We start from the raw sequence: 19640 nt of genomic DNA on the forward strand, positions 1-19640 counted from the left end.
ACTGTAAACCTACTTTTGCCCCAGCCTGCATATCTGTTGGGTCATTTTATGCTTTCAGTTAAAAAATGTTTATAAATTTTTTTGGTTCTATTTTTTATTTAGCTTGAGCTATAAGGATTATGTTTATCTGCCCTTTATACTCTAGAGTATTTTGGAAGTCACTCAGTGTCATAGGTCAGGTTCTACAGAAAACAAGTGGAGGTTTGTCTGTAGGAAGTTTGCTAAAAATCCCCCTCAGGAACAGTGTCTCCACGGGTGTGAGGTGGGTAGGACCAGGCTGTTGGGGAAGCTGAACTACAACGCAGTTGCAATGGAAGCCTCAGTCCAACCTTCATAGAGCTCTGAGATTGGGATGGCCCTTCTAAAACATTCCAAATTGAGGTGTGGGAGATGAGGGAAAAGGTTGACAGGAGAATATCTGTTTATATTCCTGCACTGGCCATTCATGAGGGCTGGCTGCCCCTGGGGTCATGTAGTCACGTCCTGGGGGCAAGGAAACTTCTCCAGCTGAGGCCTTCAGCAGGCAGCACTCCCAGCAGCTGGGGGTGGATGCCTCAGTTCTGAAGAGGAGACCTGGGTCATACCCACTGTGCTGATTACACATAACTTCTTGTTTTTCTACTAGCACTTCCCTGTAAATTGATAATATCTAGACTTACTTCTCTCATTTGAATGTCAACAATATTGGACAATATTTTAATTTTTTCCAAAATGACCAGAATTTTTATTTAATATCTATTTAGTAAATGTATAGGATAAAATTAAATAATGTGACTTCTGTGGTAATGTATCATTTAAAAGGTTCCAAATACCCACACAAATATAGCTGATTTCCAACAAATTCAGTTCACTTGAAGCTGTGAATCCTGTGTATCCATATGATTATAATGAATCAAACTGTTTACTGAATTAGTTGGTCAAATCAGTCAAAACATAAATTACATTATATTTTTAACAAAAAGAATTATTGACTTGGTTCTGGCTCAAATGAAAAATCTAGCAGTGCTCCGTGTCTTCACTTCCTGATTTTGGTTGATACAATGTGGCATTTGAGATGGACATGGTTAACATCATCATGTCGTCACATTTCTGCAATGTTTATCTTGGCTTTAAGAATTATTTTTGTCATCGGTATTCATTTTGCAATCATCCCCAAATCTTGAAAGATTAAACTGTTTAAACTCATAAAGGCTAAATATTGTTTTTCTCAACGGCCTTGACATGAACAAACACAGATGCAAGGCCCAGAGCTGATCTGCTGCAAACTCCAGTGCCTACATTTCCTCACTGGTAGCTGTATTGTGATATTAATCTTTTAAAAATCTGACCATGGTTGGTTGCATGCTAGCCTGATATTTTTTTCCATTTGTTTTCACTGGAAGGTGACTTGAACTCCTAGCCTACTTTTAGTTAAAAACTATACCATATTTAAGTTCTTTCCATTTGTGAGTGATGGTAGCAATGGGCAAGAAATCAGAATTACATTCACATTGATCTGTCCGCCCATCACATTTTTTGCATTTAACTTTCTAACCAACTTGAGTAAACTTGGGGAAAGTACCTTGATTCTTAGGAATGCATCAGAAATAGGCCACAGCATGATCATCAGAACAGGAAATGTAAGATTGAGTCTAAGGCAATGAGATTGTTCCCAGAATCTGCAGGTGAAAACCAGCTTCTGAGACCATCATTATCTCTTGTACAATATTAGTCTTTCAACAACAAGCCAAACCTGTTAATACATACATTACACTATTCATTCAAGTGGGAAGTGTTGGGAAGAGAGTTGGGACACTAGATAGGATAAAAATATGATTCATAACAGTCTTGTATGGATGACCAACCAGGAAGTTTGCATGTTACCCTCTGAAAATACGTCTTTCATAAAACATGTATTATTAGGGAAGGCTAAGGCATAGACCCTCAGAAATGGGAGCCAAGTAGAGGTTAAACAAGTATATAGATTAATAGGCATATCAGTAATAACTTCTAGTTTATTTTAATGTGGAAGTTTTAGCTATTTGACTGGAAGTTGGAGGAAATTTGGATGGAGGGGTCGTGGACCTGTATCGTGCACCATTCTCCAGGTGTAGGGAACACTGGCATGGCTCTGCAGGTTTAGAATGTGTCATTGAAGGCTAGGTCAGACATGGTTCGAAGCAGCAGGGAGAAAGATGAGGCATAAGCCCAGCACGAAGCCCTTTTAAATCGGTGTAGCCTATTAGGGTTTGAATTTTTCAGATTCCCACTACTTTGTCTATATATATATATAACCTCTCATAAATCACCTTTAATTTGGTCCTGTTTTTTTCAGTTATTTTATGTGGGCACTGGTAAAATCTGTGAATGTTCATTTTATGTCAAATGTCTAAACGTTAGTTTTTAATACTATATATTCTTTACTCTCTAGTTAGATAAGAAGTAATACAAATTATTATATTTTTTCCTGAAGCCAATCTGTTTTACTGGTCAAGCGGTTCTTTCACTGACTTCATGTCCACCAGCAGCCACTCTGTTAGAGCGATATCACAGGCGGTGAGGCACATACGCAGACTTTTTTGTCGGTCCTTAGACTGCCCTCTTCTATTTCTGTGTGGCTCTCATGGCATCAGGACTAAAGTAATTAATTAGCCAATTTGTAAGTAATTACTTCTGACAAGCTAGCCACTTTCCTTTAGTAAAAGTGCAAAATGAGCAATCTAGGGGACATGTAGTCAATTCACTAATTAAATTAGCTACAAACCCAAGGACTTTCAGGGATTGTGTTTCTATGTAAAGCAAATAGACATTTTATAATTAATAATTACATTCAGTCAATCATTTAATTGTAAATAGTACCCAATTTTAAGGGTAAATTCATACAATAACACTCAAGATCAAATATAGTTGTATGATAGTGCTTACATATTTCTACCATTAGATTTTTAGACGACAATTTACACAATTTTATTTTATCAACAAGGAAGTTTTTCTGGAGTTGTAAGACTTATGTATCTTTCTAAACCTTGGAAGAGAGACTGTCCTGATGAATGAATGTATCATGCATTCTAACATCCTGGGCTACACTGGTGGTGTGACAAGAATGTCACTTGTTCCTTCAAAAAGATGTTACCACATAGGAGGATAATTATTGCAACCTGTCCCCACTACAGAAGAAACAGAGTCTGAGCTATGTGGTGGGATTTGACAGCCACTTCGAGGCTCTCTGTCCCCGAAAGCAGCATTATTGGTGGCTTCTTATGGAATTGTCACGCTTTCTACTTTGCCTGGCATGCCCTCACGTTCAACGAAAACAGTGATGAGTGGTTATATCTGCAAATGGGTATTGAATAGACACATCTAAACATCAGGACAGAAGTTTCTGCTGATGCTGTGTGTCTCCGAGTCAAGACTCCCGAGGAGAGTGGGTAAAGTGCAAAGAGATACTAAGATGGTGGGGTGAGGAATACTAGTTTTTCTTTCTTTCTTTCTTCTTTAGTTTCCAACTGCTTTCCATTCTTTTTTAAAAATTATTTTTATTGTTGACACTATTACAGATGTCCTTCATTCCCCCCTCATTTCCTCCCTCCACCAAGTTCCCCCACCCCAGGCCTTCACCGCATTGTTGTGTCCATGGACTCTGCATATATGCATATATGTTCTTTGGCTAATCTCTCTAGTCCCCTCCTTCACTCCCTCTGAGATCTGTCAGTCTATTCTGTGTGTCCATGTCTCTGGTTTTATTTTGTTTGCCATCTTATTTTGTTCATTAGATTCCAAATATGAATGAGATAATATGGTATTTGCCTTTCTCTGAATGGCTTATTTAAACTAGCATAATATTCTCCAGGCCCATCCAATTGTCCCAAAGGGTAAGATTTCCTTCTTTTTTATGGCCATGTAAAATTCCATTGTGTGAATGTACCATAGCTTTTTGATCCATTCATGGGCTGATGGGCACTTTGGCTGTTTCCAGATCTTGGCTTTTGTCAATAATGCTGCTATGAACACCGGGGTGCATATATTCTTTCTGATTAGTGGATCAGGATTCTTAGGACATATTCCCAGAAGTGGGATCACTGAGTCAAAAGGCAGTTTCATCTTTAGTTTTTTGAGGAAATTCCATACTGTTTTCCACAGTGGCTGTACCAGTATGTATCCCCAATACTAGTTTTAAGTGATGAGGGCAGAAGAGTGTGTGAAGGAAACTGCACATAGCTGGGCAGAGGGAGAGGTCAGCGAAGGGGGCAGTCACAGAAACCAAGGGAGGAGAGATCCTCCTGCTTCTTAAGTGGGAGTGGGCTGGAGTGGGGAGAAGAAAGAGGAATGAGCAGGTGTGTATAGGTGGGCAGGGCAAGACAAATGTGCTTAGGTGTGGGTCTGAGTCACCCCCATGAAGGGCATCTCTTCCTTTTTTTGGAGGGCAAAGTGGAAGAGTCTATCTCACATTCAGGGACCAAGCTGTATCTCGTCTTGAAACATCAGAGACAACCTTCTCAGGACCTATGGACAGATCCTATGTTTTATGTGAGGTTAAGAGAGAAATAACTCAGGCTGAAAAGAGAAGTTGCAGATGAGAGAAACAACTAATCAGAGGGACAGTGAGGACAATGTGTACCGGAACTGGAGCTGAGGATCCCTGAGCTCTGACAGTAACAGGCGCCACACTGGACAATGCAGCTACTATAACTGCCCATCACCAGTGTGGCTGGGCTCCAACCCCCAGTGCAACCCTTTTTGTCCCAGAAGGCTTCCGCTTGGAAACAAAGTGAGGAGAGAGAAGTAGAAGCTTAAGTGCAAGTCAGTGAGTGGAGAGAAAAAAAAGAGAGAGAGAGAAACTAAAGTTTCAAAGTGAAAACCAAAAATTTCCTTTATTTCAAATTCCACAGCATGTAGAATAATATAGAATATTAGGAAAATCTAATAGATAAGCAGAATATTTAGATTTCTTTAAAAAGAGAAATGTGTGAGATACCAAAGGACTTCTTTACTTATTTTTATTAAAGAGAGGGAGAGAAGCATCAATGTATGGTTGCCCCTCACATGTCCCCAACTGGGGACCTGGCCCTCAACCCAGGAATGTGCTCTGACTGGGAATTGAACTGTCAACCCTTTGGTTTGCAGGCCAGCACTCAATCCACCGAGCTACACCAGCCAGGGCACAAACGGTTTCTTATATGCCACATCTATATTCTAAGAGCTGATTTAAATAAAATTATCCTCTCCCTAGAATTAAGTTGTGAACAGATGGCAAATTTACATTGCTGTAGGTTTGTACAAGGGTTAATACTGGTCACTCACTTGTGCACGTATTTGTTCCTCTAACAATTGTAAGTGTATCTTGATTGTCTACTTTGCTCTTGGCACTGGTGAGTCAGGCCAATCATGGTCTCTGTGCTCTCAGATCACCCCCTCAGCCAGCTAGGGGTGAAAGGCATTAGTAAGGCAATCACACCTATAACTGTAAAATCAACACTGTACTAGAGGATATTTCATGGTAAAGAGACTTGACCTAAAGCCATGAGAAATCTTAAGTCTTAAGAAACTGACAATTTCAAAAGGAGAGAACAGCATGAGCAAAGGCCCTGTGGTGTGAAGAAACATGATCTGAAGGGCCACCATGGGTATCTGTCTGAAGTAACAGGATAACAAGTTTTATTTATTTTTATCTTTATTTTTTAATATTTTATTTATTTATTTTTAGAGAGAGGGGAAGGGAGGAGAAAGAGTGGGAAAGAAGCATCATTTTGTGGTTGCCTCTCACATGCTCCCAACTGGGAGGACCCGGCCTGCAACCCAGGCATGTGCCCTGACTGGGAAACCAACTGGCGACCCTTTTCTTCACAGGCCCATGCTCAATCCACTGAGCTACAGGAGCCAGGGCAACAAGTCTTGTTTTTAAAGTAATAGAAGCTGTTGAAGAGTTTTAAGCAAAATAGGGGCATTCTCTGAATTATGTTTTCAAAAGATCACTCTAGCTCCTGGGTGGAGGAGAGGGGTAAAGTGCGGTTACTGGGAGAATAATACAGTGCCCTTGGGGGCTGCAGGAAGAGGCTACTGAGGTCACATAGACAGGAGGTGATGGTCATTTGGGTTAGGGTAGAGAGTAGGTTTGCAAGACATTCAGGCCATAAAATCAACAGGACCAGAGATTAGAATCAATATGTGGGTGAGGGAGGGAGGGAGGTTAAGGCTGATTTATAAATTTCTGGTTTATATACAAAGATGGAAAGATGGGAATGTCTTTTGCTGAGAAAATGAAGCAGACAAGAACCATGGATTTGTGGATGGGGAGATTAAGAATTTAATTTTGGAACTGTAGACATACTTTTGAGACATCCACATAGAGGGGACATGTTGGTAAGTGGATTCTGTATTTTTCAGACCATAAGATGCACCTAGGTTTTAGAGGAGGAAAAGAGGGAAAAAATTTGAAGCAAAAAATGTGGCAAAATATTTAATAACATAATATTTCACCAATGTAAATGTAAACAGAACTCAACAGCAGTATTCCTGTTGAGGAACTTAACAATTATTATTCCTCCCAAATTTGGCAGGGGTGGGGAGTGCATCTTATAGTCTGAAAAATATGGTAAATGGGTCTGAAACCCTGATGGGATAACTGGTCTGGAGATATATATGTGTAAGTCATCTATGTAAGTTTGTAATTGATAAGAGTATATAGGAAAAGAACATAGAGTGAAAATTAAAACAGAGAGAGAGAGGTCTTGGCACTGTGTGTTAAATATTTAATATCAAGTATAGGAGGATTGTGGGAAGGACAGGCAGCAGCCAGAGAGGCAAGGAAAAAACAAGGAAAGTCCTGAGTCACTCAAGCCCAGGAAAGAGCGTGTTTGAAACAATAAGGGTGTAATCAAGAGTGTTAGATACTGCCATGTGGTGGAGTGAGATAAGGACTCTGGAGTGCACATTGAACCTAGGGACTACCGTGAAGGTCATGGTGATTCTACCAAGACCAATATTAGTGGAGAATTGAGTAGAAGTCAGAGTGAAAAGCTGGAGAGTATTTGGAAAATGGGGGTGGGTAGAAGCGGAGACAGTGAGGATAGAAAACTCAAGTGCTTTGTGGTGAGAAAGCTAGAGAGGTGGTTGAGTGGGCATAAGAGGCTGGGTTGTGGGCAGTTCTTCAGTGTATGCAAGAGGATTCAGTTGAGAGAGCTTCTACTCCACAGTGAAGTGTTATTAGAGAGTGTAAAATTCCCAAAGGAGGTGGGTGGGGAGGTGATGTGGACTCTGGCCAGCAGTGTCTGTGATGTTGTGGGTGAGATGAGACAAATTCACATGGACCACTGCAGTCCTGTGGAGGAAAAGGGATGGCATGACCACTCTCTCAAGGGCCCCTTGCCTTGACAGGCTTTTATTGGCTTTCTAATAGCATGCATCAAAGAAAGTTTTCATTCACTATACTTAGGTTTGCTTTAGGTAATTACTTGTTACAGATAGCAATGGAAAGGATGTTACTGATTATTTCTTACAGATTAACAAGGAAAACAATGTTGCAAATGCAAGGGAACGAATGATAAGAGTAATTGGTCTGCTTACACTTCAATCCTTGGGAGAATTAGCACAGACTTCAGGAAGTTACTTTAAAGATATGCAGTAAGCATTTGCTGCTTCAACTCAGGGTGAGGGAGTTTCAGCACGAGTGAGTCAAAAAGCAGCCTAGGTATAATGTAGGCCTGGTTTCCCACGGGAGAGCCGATCCATGGGTTGGGCATCCTGCGTGCCACCACGCATCTGTGGGCTTTCCCATAGGGCTGAGCTACATTTGCCATTCCATGCGGATAGGTTCCCTATAAGGAGGGTTCCAAAGCCCAGGTAGAGGAAAGGGCTATAAATGTTTTGTATCCAGACAGTGAAAGAGTCCTGTTACAGCCTTAGTTTTATTTGTATTGTAGCAGGCAAGTTTTCTACTGATACTGGGGAAGAGGCAAATGTGTTTATGTATGTATGTGGTATGAGCATAGTTGCCACCAAAGGAGGGGAGAAGCTTTGAGATAGTTTTTGTGGAAAGAAGGAGAGTGACTTAATCAGAGAAATGTGAGAGGATTTATCTGAGATTGGTTTTTATGCATTTACAGTAAAAAACTAATCTGTTCTATTGTGTCACTTTCTTCAGAAGAGTTCAGCTGCTGGGGATGGAATGTAAACTGTTGAGTTCATCAGGGGTGAGGTTTTGCTACACAAAGGAAACAAAAATGCTGAAATGGCAAGGAGATTGGTAAAAGTATTATAAACTGCTGAACTATAGCCTCTGCTAGACTGGAAAGGAAATCAAGACAGCAGAAGATTAATGCACTGCAAGACTGAAGCTGGAGTGATGGACGGAAGTCCTGGTGAGGCTGAGGAGCGGTCTTGTGGGGAGGAGCTGAGGAAGACAGAGAATGAGTTGTATGTGAAAGGTGTCTCCCTTGATGGCAAGACCCATTGCATGTGCCCTGGAATAGATGGCTCAGAGTACAGGAAACTAATGGACATGAGAACTTGAAGAGTGAGGGGCTATTTTTGTCAAATGGATTGTTGCATGTGCATGAAAGTTAGTAGAGATGATTAAAGGCAGGGTTTGTAGGGCAGATGCCAAGACTTTGATAAACAATAGGAAAGAGAATGACCAAAAATTTGGTTGAAGACAATGACAAGATAGAGAGGTAAACCTGAAAACCATGATGCTCAAAAATATGGAATTTTTCCCAAAGAAAATAGTAGCAGTAGACGGTAGTAGAAGTAAAGGGTAAGTGGGACATCAGTCCTACCTCCTGGCACTGAAGTATGTGGAGGAGAGGGGAGAAATGTGGGGACAATAGGAAGAGGTGTTCTTGGGGGGAAGGTGGGTTTCGGTCATGGCAAGGTGAGTGAAGGGAGAGCACATGGGTTGGGAGACTTTGATGGCAGAGAGGAAGGCAGATGGGTGGCAGGACACTAGATTAGGGCCTGGGCGTATAGAGCTTTATTGTTGCAAACGCAGATAGGAAGAAGAACTACAAATTATAGACAAGGAAGAAGAAAAATGCTTTAAAAATCACAAGAGAAAGAAACTGTTGGTTATTAATCACAACCAATGTTAGTCTAATTAAAATCAGAAAGAATAGGGCCCCTTGAGTAGGTCTCTGATCCCTCAAAGCAAAGGAAATTTTCAATTTAGAGAATTTGTCTAAGTTAGGGTTCAAACCCCATTTGAGACAGTTCTGTAAATATTTAAGGTCTTATTTTTTAATCCTGACTGAATTTAGGAATAGAATGTTCCTCAAGTTCTTGGCATCCTTTTAACTGTGAAACTGAGGAGTGGACACCGTCCTTCAGGAAGAGTTTGGCTAATTACAAGCATAAAGAGGGGGTGATCTCACTGTTCTTTCAGGCACATGTTTGTAAGTCCTAACACTGTGCACTTTTAAAAAGCTGGTGTTACGACTGACTCCAGCTTATCTATTTTAATTGCACACTACTGTTTAGGCATCCTTGCCAGTCAAGTCTCATCTTCTACGTGCCTACTTTGTTTCCCTCTTCTGAAGATATTACGTGCATTGTTTATCTTCAGTGAGCTTTAAAAAGCTTTCTGACCACTTTCCTAACTTAGTAAGGTTATTTTAAATCTTGCTTTCCATCAGCAGACTCATACTGGCCTTCCCACCCTGCCAGCGAGGAAGTGACTAACATGCTCCAAGTGTTCTCGCCAACGCCGTGTTCTAGGGCATCTGTTTGCAAACATTTTCGGCCTGCATTTCTATCTGCTACTCTGTTCTTCTCTGTGCTGGGGCACTTTCTGTGTAGGTCGTGACTTCATCATCTTCCTTCTGGCCTTTATCAATGTTCAGAGAATTAAATTCCTCATGTTTCAGGCCATAGGTCAAACTTTTGTAGACATTCATGTCAAAGGGGATTATTTCTAAGTTAATATGCACACACAACAAGAATTTAATTTTTAGAATCAAAATCAGCACCTGAATTAGTTTTCTTTTTAAGTTCTTGTGTATGTTGTCTATCTCAGGCCTGTTTCGTCCCCCAGGGGTATGTGAATTTGTGAGATGTCTGGTTTGGCTTTTTAACTGAACCATTGCACAGAGCAAGGGCATCATTAAGCAATGCTTGAAAGAGAGAGTGAATATAAAGAGAGAATGCTGAAAAGGACACACAGCATCACATGCAAACTCTCCTCCAGGAAACACTAATCTCTTCCTGGTCCAAGTTATGATGGATGCTACTTTGTCTCTCTTCATTTCCTCTCATCCTTGCGATCCCTTTGTAAGTGCTGTTACAAAATTTGCATCGAAATCTTGTTTCCCCTCTGAAACTATAGGCCTGCTGAGGAAAAGGATGGTGATTAATTTAACTTTATTTCATACACAGTATCTTACGTAATGTCTAACATAGTCAGTGCTCAAAGAATATTTTGTGACTGAATGAACAATGAAAGGACACACACAGTTTGGGAGAATTCAGTTCTGAGTTGGATTTTATTTTTTGGCAAAGTAATTTAATTTTTTAAATTATATTTTTGGTTATGCTATTACAGTTGTCTCAATGTTTCTCCCCTTGACCCCTCCACCCAGACCACCCCCATGCTCCCTCAGGAAATCCCCACAATGTTGTCCATATCCATGGATCATGCATGTATGTTCTTTGGTTACTATATTCCCTCTGCTCTACTTTATATCCCCGTGACTATTCTGTAACTACAAATCTGTACTTCTTAGTCCTTTCACCTTTTTTGCCCATCCGCCAAACCCCTTCTCTCTGGCAACCATCAACACATCCTCTGTATCTCTGATTCTGTTTCTGCTCTGCTTTGTTCATTTTGTTTTTCAGATTCAATTGCTAAAAGGTATATATTTATTGTCACTTTATTGTTCATAGTTTTGATCTTTTTCTTCTTAAATATGACCCTTTAACATTTCATATAATACTGGTTTGGTGATGATGAACTCTTTTAGTTTTTTTGTGTGTCTGGGAATTTCTTCATCTATCCTTTGATTCTAAATGATAGCATTGCTGAGTAATCTTGGTTGTAGGTCCTTGCTTTTCATCACTTTGAATATTTCTTGCTAATCTCTTCTAGCCTGCAAAGTTTCTTTTGAGAAATCAGCTCACAGTTTTATGGGGGCTCCCTTGTAGGTAACTAACTGCTTTTCTCTCACTGCTTTTAAGATTCTTTGTATTTAACCTTTGGCATTCTAATTATGATGTATTATAATTAACACATCATGATTGGGCCTCTTCAGGGCCATCTTGTTTGGGACTCTCTCTGGGTCCTGGACTTATATGTCTATTTCTTTCACCAAGTTAGGGAAGTTTTCTGTCATTGTTTTTTTAAATAGATTTCCAAGTTCTTGCTCTTTCTCTTCTTCTTCTGGTAACCCCATGATGCAAATGTTGGTATGCTTGAAGTTGTTCCAGAGGCTTCTTACACAATTCTCATTTTTTTACATTCTTTTTTTCTTATTGCTGATTTGATTGTGTGTTTTGGCTTCCTTATATTTCAAATTGCTGATTTGATTCTCAACTTCATCCACACTACTGTGGATTCCCTGTAAATAGCTCTTTATTTCAATTAGTGTGTACCTTATTTATGATTGGATAATTGTTATGCAGTTGAGCTTCTTACTAAGTTAATTGAGCATCCTTATAGCCAGTGTTTTGAACTCTGCATCTAGTAGATTTCTTGTCTCCATTTGTTTAGTTCTTTTTCTGGAGTTTTGTTCTGTTCTTTCATTTTAGCCATGTTTCTTTTTTTTTCTTTTTAAAAGATTTTATTTATTTATCTTTTAAGAGGGGAAGGGAAGGAAGGAGAGAGAGAAATATGAATATATGGTTGCCTCTGGTGTGTCCCCTGCCGGAAACTGACCTGCAACCCAGGCATGTGCCCCGACTGGGAATCGAACCGTGATTGTGTGGTTCGCAGGCCCATGCTCAATCCACTGAGCTACACCAGCCAGGGCACAGCCATGTTTCTTTGTCTCCTTATTTTGGCTGCCTCCCTGTGTTTGTTTCTATGCATTAGATATAGCTGCTCTGCCTCCCAGGGTTTGTAGAGTCACCTAATGTAGGAGGTATCCTGTAGGGTTCACTTGCACAGCCTCCTCTACCACACATGTTGGGTACTTGAGGTGCTTCCACTGTGTGGACTTGGGCCTTGACTACTGTTGGCATGTCCATTTGTGTGGAAAGCCACTGGAAGCAGCTTGGATAGGCTCAAAATTTAAATGGGCCTCAGAGAATCACCAGAATGGGGGAAAGAGTGAGAACCAGATTGATGGAGATTCAGATAATGGCACCTGCCTGCCTACTCTGTGTGGGGAGGGCTCAGAAAAGGAATGTCCTTGACCAGCACTTCTGTTTGGGAAAAAGTTGCCCCCCAACTCTCACCCAGATGCCAGACAATTCAGCCCCTCCTTGTATGTCTCTGGGGCCCTTAAATCTGCCGCCCCTGCCCTAGAGCTCAGAAGGACTAAGTCCGAGTAGATCTGTGCATGGGCCCTTTAAGGGGAACTGCCTGGAACTCCAGGAGTTTCTGTCTTCGACAGCTTTGATCCCTGCTGGTTTTTTATAGCAAGAGGTATGGGGACCTATCTTTCTGGCAACAGAACCCTCAGCTGGGGTCCCTATGTGGGGCTGGGGCCCCTAACTCCTCAGATGGTCCTCCCAATTTTTGTCTGCCACATGTGACTGTGTGACTGGCCTGCGCCATGTCTCTGCCCCTCCTGCCAGTGTTAATGTGGCTACTTCTTTATAACCTTAGTTGTAGGATTTCTATTCAGCTTGATTTCTGGTGGTTCTGAATGATGCTTGATCTGTACTTTAGCTGTGAGTTTGATATAGTTGTGAAAGGAGGCAAGCTGTGTTTACCTAAGCTGCCATCTTGACTGGAAGCCAAAGTAATTTAATATTAATTAAATTTTTTTCTTTGTAATTAGAAACTTTAACTAATTGATGTAAAACTAAAAGTATGGGGAGGGCTGGGTGGATGGGCTGAGATGGGAGTAAAAGACAGAAAACTGTACTTGAACAATAATTAAAAAAATAAAAATAAGTAAAAGTAAAAATAATAAAAAATCAATTTGAAATTCTAAATAAAGATGTTTTTGTAGAAAAAAGGAAACCCTGTGCATTTTATTTAAACAACACCCATCAGTTTATATAAGTGATCGTAAGAGGAAGTCTTGATTTCACCCACCTCTCTCAGACCTGGACAACGTGTTTGGAAGTGTCAGCAGGCAGCTCCAAGAGTTCCCTATAATAGCAAATCATTGAGAATCATAGGCCTGGATTCTATTAGCTTCAAACAGTCCAATTATTAACAGAAAAAGCATGTGCAAGCAAGTATTTCTGGGTAAAACGTGTGTTAAAAGTAAATAAGACAGTTTAAGAAAAATTAGACTGAATTAAACATGTCAATCTGATCCTTTGTTCAACTATTACAATACATGCAGAATTATCTTGACCAGGCAAAGAAACCTACTGTTTGTACTAATGATTATTGTAGGTACTATTCATTCCTATTAATAAATAGCCTTTTATATGTCAGGCAGTCTAATGTACCATGGTCAGAAGGATGTAGCAGCATCACAGGACTATTACAGCTTGACATTTCTCTACAGAATTGATAAAAACTCTTAACTAATATAAAATGAATCTTCAACATTTTGATGAGAAAAAGTGGCAACATATAAAAATATTTCACCTGCTCGACTACCTACTCTAATGCAGTTTTGTCATATTAACTAAAGGTCAGTCTCTGTGTTGATGGTTCACAGGTTAAACGGAATGCAGGCTAAAGGAAGAAGAAATGAAGATACTGTGAGGAATGGCTTCATGTAGCATCTCTTGGCAGGACCCAGTCCTGACCTTATCCAGCTAGACCTGGAGGTGAACAGTGCCAAACCCCACTGTTTGATGAAATCTGGAATGATTTCTTCAACTACAGACCCCTGCAGGCCTAAAGAGAAAATTGAAAACTGGAGACCCACTGAGTCACAAAATATCCTGACCTCATGAAGAGTTGAACCAGCCTAAAAACTTCAAACAGCCAACAAACATAATATAAACTTTCCCCAATACTAAATACAATTACTATTGTTTATTGAAATGTCACTCTGTGTTAGGCATGAATGCTTTAAATATAGTATCTCATTTAATTCCTTACCACTACCTTATGGGGGGCATTATTATCCTCATTTCACAGAAGCAATTCAAGACTGCAGAGAATTCAATGACTGGCCCTAACTCACCTAACTGGAAGGCAGTGGTGGTAGAGGTCCAAACCAGATCTACCAGATTTCCAAGCCTGGACCTGTCCACTCTGCTCTCCCGCCATTCTTGGAAGATTGGGCCCACATCATGGTCCTTTGCCACTGAAAAGAACCCTAACTTGAACACCAAAGTGCATGGCAGAAACCTTGGGAACTACCCAGTTCTATTCCGTCCCCTCTATCTTTTCTTACATTAGAAGTTGTGTACTCTACACTGTTTTACACTTTGCTTTTTCATTTAACACAAGGGAAATCTTTCTTATATTAGAAATTCTATGTCAAGTATTTCTATTGAAACCTTTGTCACCAACTTCATTTCCTCAAAAGATAACAATGAATCAATTTAAGCCATTAGTATAAGGCTGTTCTTCAAAATCATTTATGCTTTGAGAAAAGTAACTAATAAAGGATAACATAGAATGAATGAATACTACGTGACAAGTGCACCTAAAACTTATATGATCCTTACAAATCTGAGAGTTAGACATTATTATCTGTCTTTAGAGATAAGGAAACAGGCTCAGTGAGGTAAAATGCTCTGGCCAAAAGTACACATCTATTTAGTTTATGAGCCAAGATCCAATCCTTAGTATTTTCTCCTTCTACAGTGTGCATACTTTTCCCATTTATTACCCAGACTCTCAGGCAAGTAGATTGTAGATGGTCTGTGATCATTTATTTGTTGACAGTTCTCCCCAGATGAATCGCCTTCCTTTAAATTACAAAAAGAAAAATCATTTTGCCATCTTTTAAATTAAAAAAGGAAAATCATTTAAGGTTTTGTAAGCTAGTCAGGGGCATAGGCCAGCAATTTTTCTTTTCTTTCAGGAATAAAGCAGCTCTGAGAGACATGATGCATATCAGATAGTAGGTCTGGGTTTCTAAACTCTAACAGCGGGGCCACACATTTCTGTAGAAAAACCATTGTCCCTTACAAAGATAAAGGTAGAAAGAAACACAGAGAAAATCATTCTAGAGCACAATCTCGGTTTCTTCCACAGAGAAACCAGATAGAGATAAGTGTGTCACCAAATAAGGGAAAGCTAAAGAAAAATGAGATCGTTGGAGTCGTATCTCCATTTTTGTTCAGCACAACCACTTTATAAGTTTCCTATTGACAGAAGTGTGCGATCATATGCTGGGGGTTGTCACTTGACACAGTATGTTTTATAAAATTACATTGGAAGAGAAGCACAAAAAAGAAGGGAGTTATATGATTCACATAGTGGGAAAATCTTGAGTATAGTCTTGAATAATAATACTCTTCTCTAGGTCGTTGATGTATTTTTTGAAATGTTTGTGCACTGAGGTTTTCCTTCCTATGGCATTGACTCATCTTCCTCTTTTTCTCAGAACTGGGAAAGTAACTGTGATTTGAGGTTCTTCATTATAAGGTAACTCTGGTCAGGAGAGTTGTGAATGCTCTCCTTGCATAATAAAGTCAGGGCATTCATTTCTAAGACATAAAGTCAAAATGATGTTCATGAAAAAAAAGAATTTTTATGTGGAGGACAGGTTCAGAAAGAAATGGATTCTGTTTGGATGGTGAGAATCGTTTGATATTAGATATTCTGGCAGGTAAACCTACCGACTCAGAGTGAAAGGCACCCTCCCAGACACCTGTCCCAGTACATCCCAACTCCACAGGCAGTCAAGCCCCTGCAGTCAAGAACCACTTTCAGCCTTCATGGAATCCTGCATGTATTCACCCCAAAGCACGTCCAGGGAGAGGATATCTGGCCCTGTGGAGGAGGGACGTCCTCATTCACCTCAGTCAAAAATGGGCAGAGGCAGCAAACCCCTGGTGGTCTGTGGGCAGTGGAGCAGCGCATGTACCTGAGAGGGAGGCATAGCTGGAGAAATTAAAAGCTCTTTCTCACAAATTTCCTCTTCTCAGAGGAGAGCTAGGGAGTCACACCGTGAGACCAAAAGAAAGTGTCCACCACAGGGATTACACACACGCACAAATATATTTTTGATAAGAAATGATGGAAAATTTGGCATTGGAGATATTAGTCACACTTATATATTTTATATGCTTGATATATGAAGTTTTCCTTACACATAAAATAAAATAAATGAAAATTCAAAATAGAGATTACCTCTGAGAAGAAAATTAAATCTGTAAAGGAGTCTAAATAGGATTTTTTTTGTGCAATTCAATTAAATATTTATTGAATACCCACATTAACTTATGTGCCTAGAAATATTAATGAATTCCTTCAAGGGGCCCTTTACATTTTCATAGGGATGAGTTCAGATAGAAGGGAACAGAAAGCATGCATACACAAAAAACAAAATGTGGGAAAGCTATAATCATTACTAAGATAAACAGAAGAGACTAGAATACTTCATTTGACATAATTGTTTTAGGGGCTCTAGGTAATTTAGCTGAAAAAATGGGGTAAGACAATGTAATATAAAACAAATTGATCCATTTAAGAATTTGGTAAAATTAATAATTTAGTCAAAAATTCCCAAACACAGCAGTTTTATTTAAGATTACTTTAAAATTAAATTTATTGGAGTGACATTGATTATAAGATTATCTAGGTTTCAAGTGTACAATTCTGTAATACATTATCTGTATATTGCACTGTGTACCTACCACCCAAATAGGTTTTTAAATGTATCTGTTTAATGTTATGTCTTTAAAGGTATTCTGAAACAAGTATGACAAACTTTAGCATTCATCAAGATGGATAGTTTGCTCATGGATGAGAGTAAAATGAATTTCACTCTGTGTTTTTATGGTTGTTTAAAATATTTTGTATGGTAAACAAGTATTGGCTTGAGAATCCATACTAATCTCCTTCTGGTGTGCCTTCCTCACTCAAAAACTGCAAAGCTAAGAACTAGAGTCTCTTCCAGCTAGGGTCCCTGGTACGATTTAGGTTCCAACAACACAATACTTAATTGGAACTGACTTAATTGAGGAAAGCGGCAGGAGTGAGGCATGTATTTGTTGGGATGGTGGTAAAGATGGTGTGGTTCAGAAACTGGTAGCTGTGATGCGAGTTCCCCAGCGAAGTGGAGTTGGCGTGTTTTGGAGCTAGCAGGCTCTTTCAAACTGTGCTGTAGGCAGGACAAAATCAGGCAGGAGGCCAGTAGGGAGAGAGTTCCAGAAATGTGGAAATCTGTTCATTTGATAATACTGAGCAATTTCTAAGGATCATGCCGGGCTAGGAGATAGTTAAGCTATGATTGGCCTGAACACAGAGAACTTAAGTACTCAGGGAAGTTGAATACTTAACACATCTTTAGTAGTAGGATAAAATTACTCCTTGATTAAAGACTGTTCTAGAAATATCTGAAGGAAGTTTGTAAGCTGGCTTCAAAAGGGTCAAATTGACTTGCAGGTAACAACTGCATGTCAGCCGAAACAAAATTCAACACCCTTTACAGGAAGAAAAAAACTTCGGATACTCAACAATATAATAGTCACAATGTCCAGCATCCAATAAAAAAGTCTACACAGAAAAAATAAATAAAAGATCCAGAAATGACAGCAATGGTAGAATCTGCAGAAAGAGCCTTTAAAACTATTATAAATATGTTCAAGTATCTGATGGAAAACAAGAATGTAATGGAGAAAAAATACCAAAAAAGAACAAAATGACACTTTCTAAAGGTAAAAAATATAATATCTGAAATAAACGTTTCACTGAATGGGATTAGCAGCAGACAAGTCAAGCAAGGGGGAAAAAACATCAGGGAACTTAAAAACATTGCACCCTGGCCAGTGTGGCTCAACTGGTTGGAGCATCTCCTCTCTCTCTCTCCCCCTCCCTCCCTTTCTCTCTCCTCCCCTCTCTCTAAAAACAGTGGGTGAGGATTAAAAAACATTTAAAACATTGCAAAAGACAGCACTCAAATTGAAGTAAAAGAATGAGAGAATGAACAGAGCCTTGGGACCCTGTGGGACAATAGTGAGAGCAGTCCAGGTGCATGGAAGCAATGCAGAAGGAGAGGAGATCGGAGAAAACAAAAGTCATTGGAAGAAAAAAATTGTTTGAAGAAATAATAGCCACAAATTTTCCAAATCAAATGAAAACAATTCATAACCAAATTGTTAAGAAACAGTGATAAATGTATAATCTTGTGGTTCGCAGGCCCACGCTCAATCCACTGAGCTACATCAGCCAGGGATGATAAATGTATAATCTTAAAAGCGGTATGGACAGAAGGGATGGGAAGACATATTAAACACAGAAAAAAAAAGAAGAACAATCACTGGCTTCTTATCGGAGAGCATCCAAGCTTGGAAGATACAGGAACATTTCTAAAATCACAAAAAGGGAAATAAGAAGGTGTCTCAAGGCATCTACAGCTGGGACTAGCAGCTTCATCATATCTGTCAGGGGACATCACAAGTGCTCCCAGAGCACAGTGAGAGCTCCCATAATTCTTCTTTCACAGAGAGCCCCAAAAATCTCTTCCGGTGCCTCACTGCTCTGATTGAATCACATGCCCACTCAATACTCCGGAAAATTAGATACCTTGATACACTAAAGTCAACCGAGGCTCTCCCTGGACCTGGGGTGGGCATCAGGAAAGTGGGGGGGCTTGTTAAAATGGTGGTGAGAAGGACTGATGCTGGGGTGCTGGAAAAGATGGTTTCTGGATTGCTGTATGGACAATAAATTTTAAATTCTCAATCCAAGAGGCTTTGAAGACTAATCACCCAGTATTACTTAACTATAGCAAAGCCACTGCTCTATTTGCTCTTTCCAGCCAGAAAAATTTCCAAGGAATTTGAATAGGCTTATACTGGATACTATTTAGATCAAATATGAGATAAACTCAAATTGATGATTTTCATGACTTCCAGAAAGAGATGCACCATCCTTCCTCCTCTGCGCCCCACTTAAAAGCTTCTTTTGTCTCCTTTTTCCTTCCTCATTTCCCTACTCTTTTTGTTCTGAATATCTTGTTTACAGTAACACAGCTGGAACAATCTTTAAGTGTAATATCCAATAAAATTTGATAGTGTTACTGCTTTCAAAAATGTTTCTTTTACACATATCGAGTTTTTGATTTTTCCAACGGCAGTTAAATTAAAAATGGTTAGTGTTACATGTAAAAAGAATACGTGTTCTAACTGTAAGCTCTTTACAATGGAATAACCAGTTTTAAGAGTGGGGATTAGAACTTCTGCTAACAGAAGCACTTTTCCTTACTGTACACAATTTTCTTGAACTTTCATTAAAAGATGTTTCCCTAGTCACTGCCATGGAAGAAAGCTGTAATTTCCTAAGCCTACTTAAGCACTTCTAGCCTTCACTGAGTCTAACACTTTTGTGACTAATTTTGATTTTCCTAGGCATAATCTATGAATAGCTTCAGAATTTTCCAATAGCTAATACACATCAAATAATATATTACCTGTAATTATGT

Source organism: Sturnira hondurensis, unplaced genomic scaffold (assembly GCF_014824575.4).
Source record: "Sturnira hondurensis isolate 20B ecotype Veracruz unplaced genomic scaffold, ASM1482457v3 Scaffold0009906, whole genome shotgun sequence".
Taxonomy (NCBI): domain Eukaryota; kingdom Metazoa; phylum Chordata; class Mammalia; order Chiroptera; family Phyllostomidae; genus Sturnira; species Sturnira hondurensis.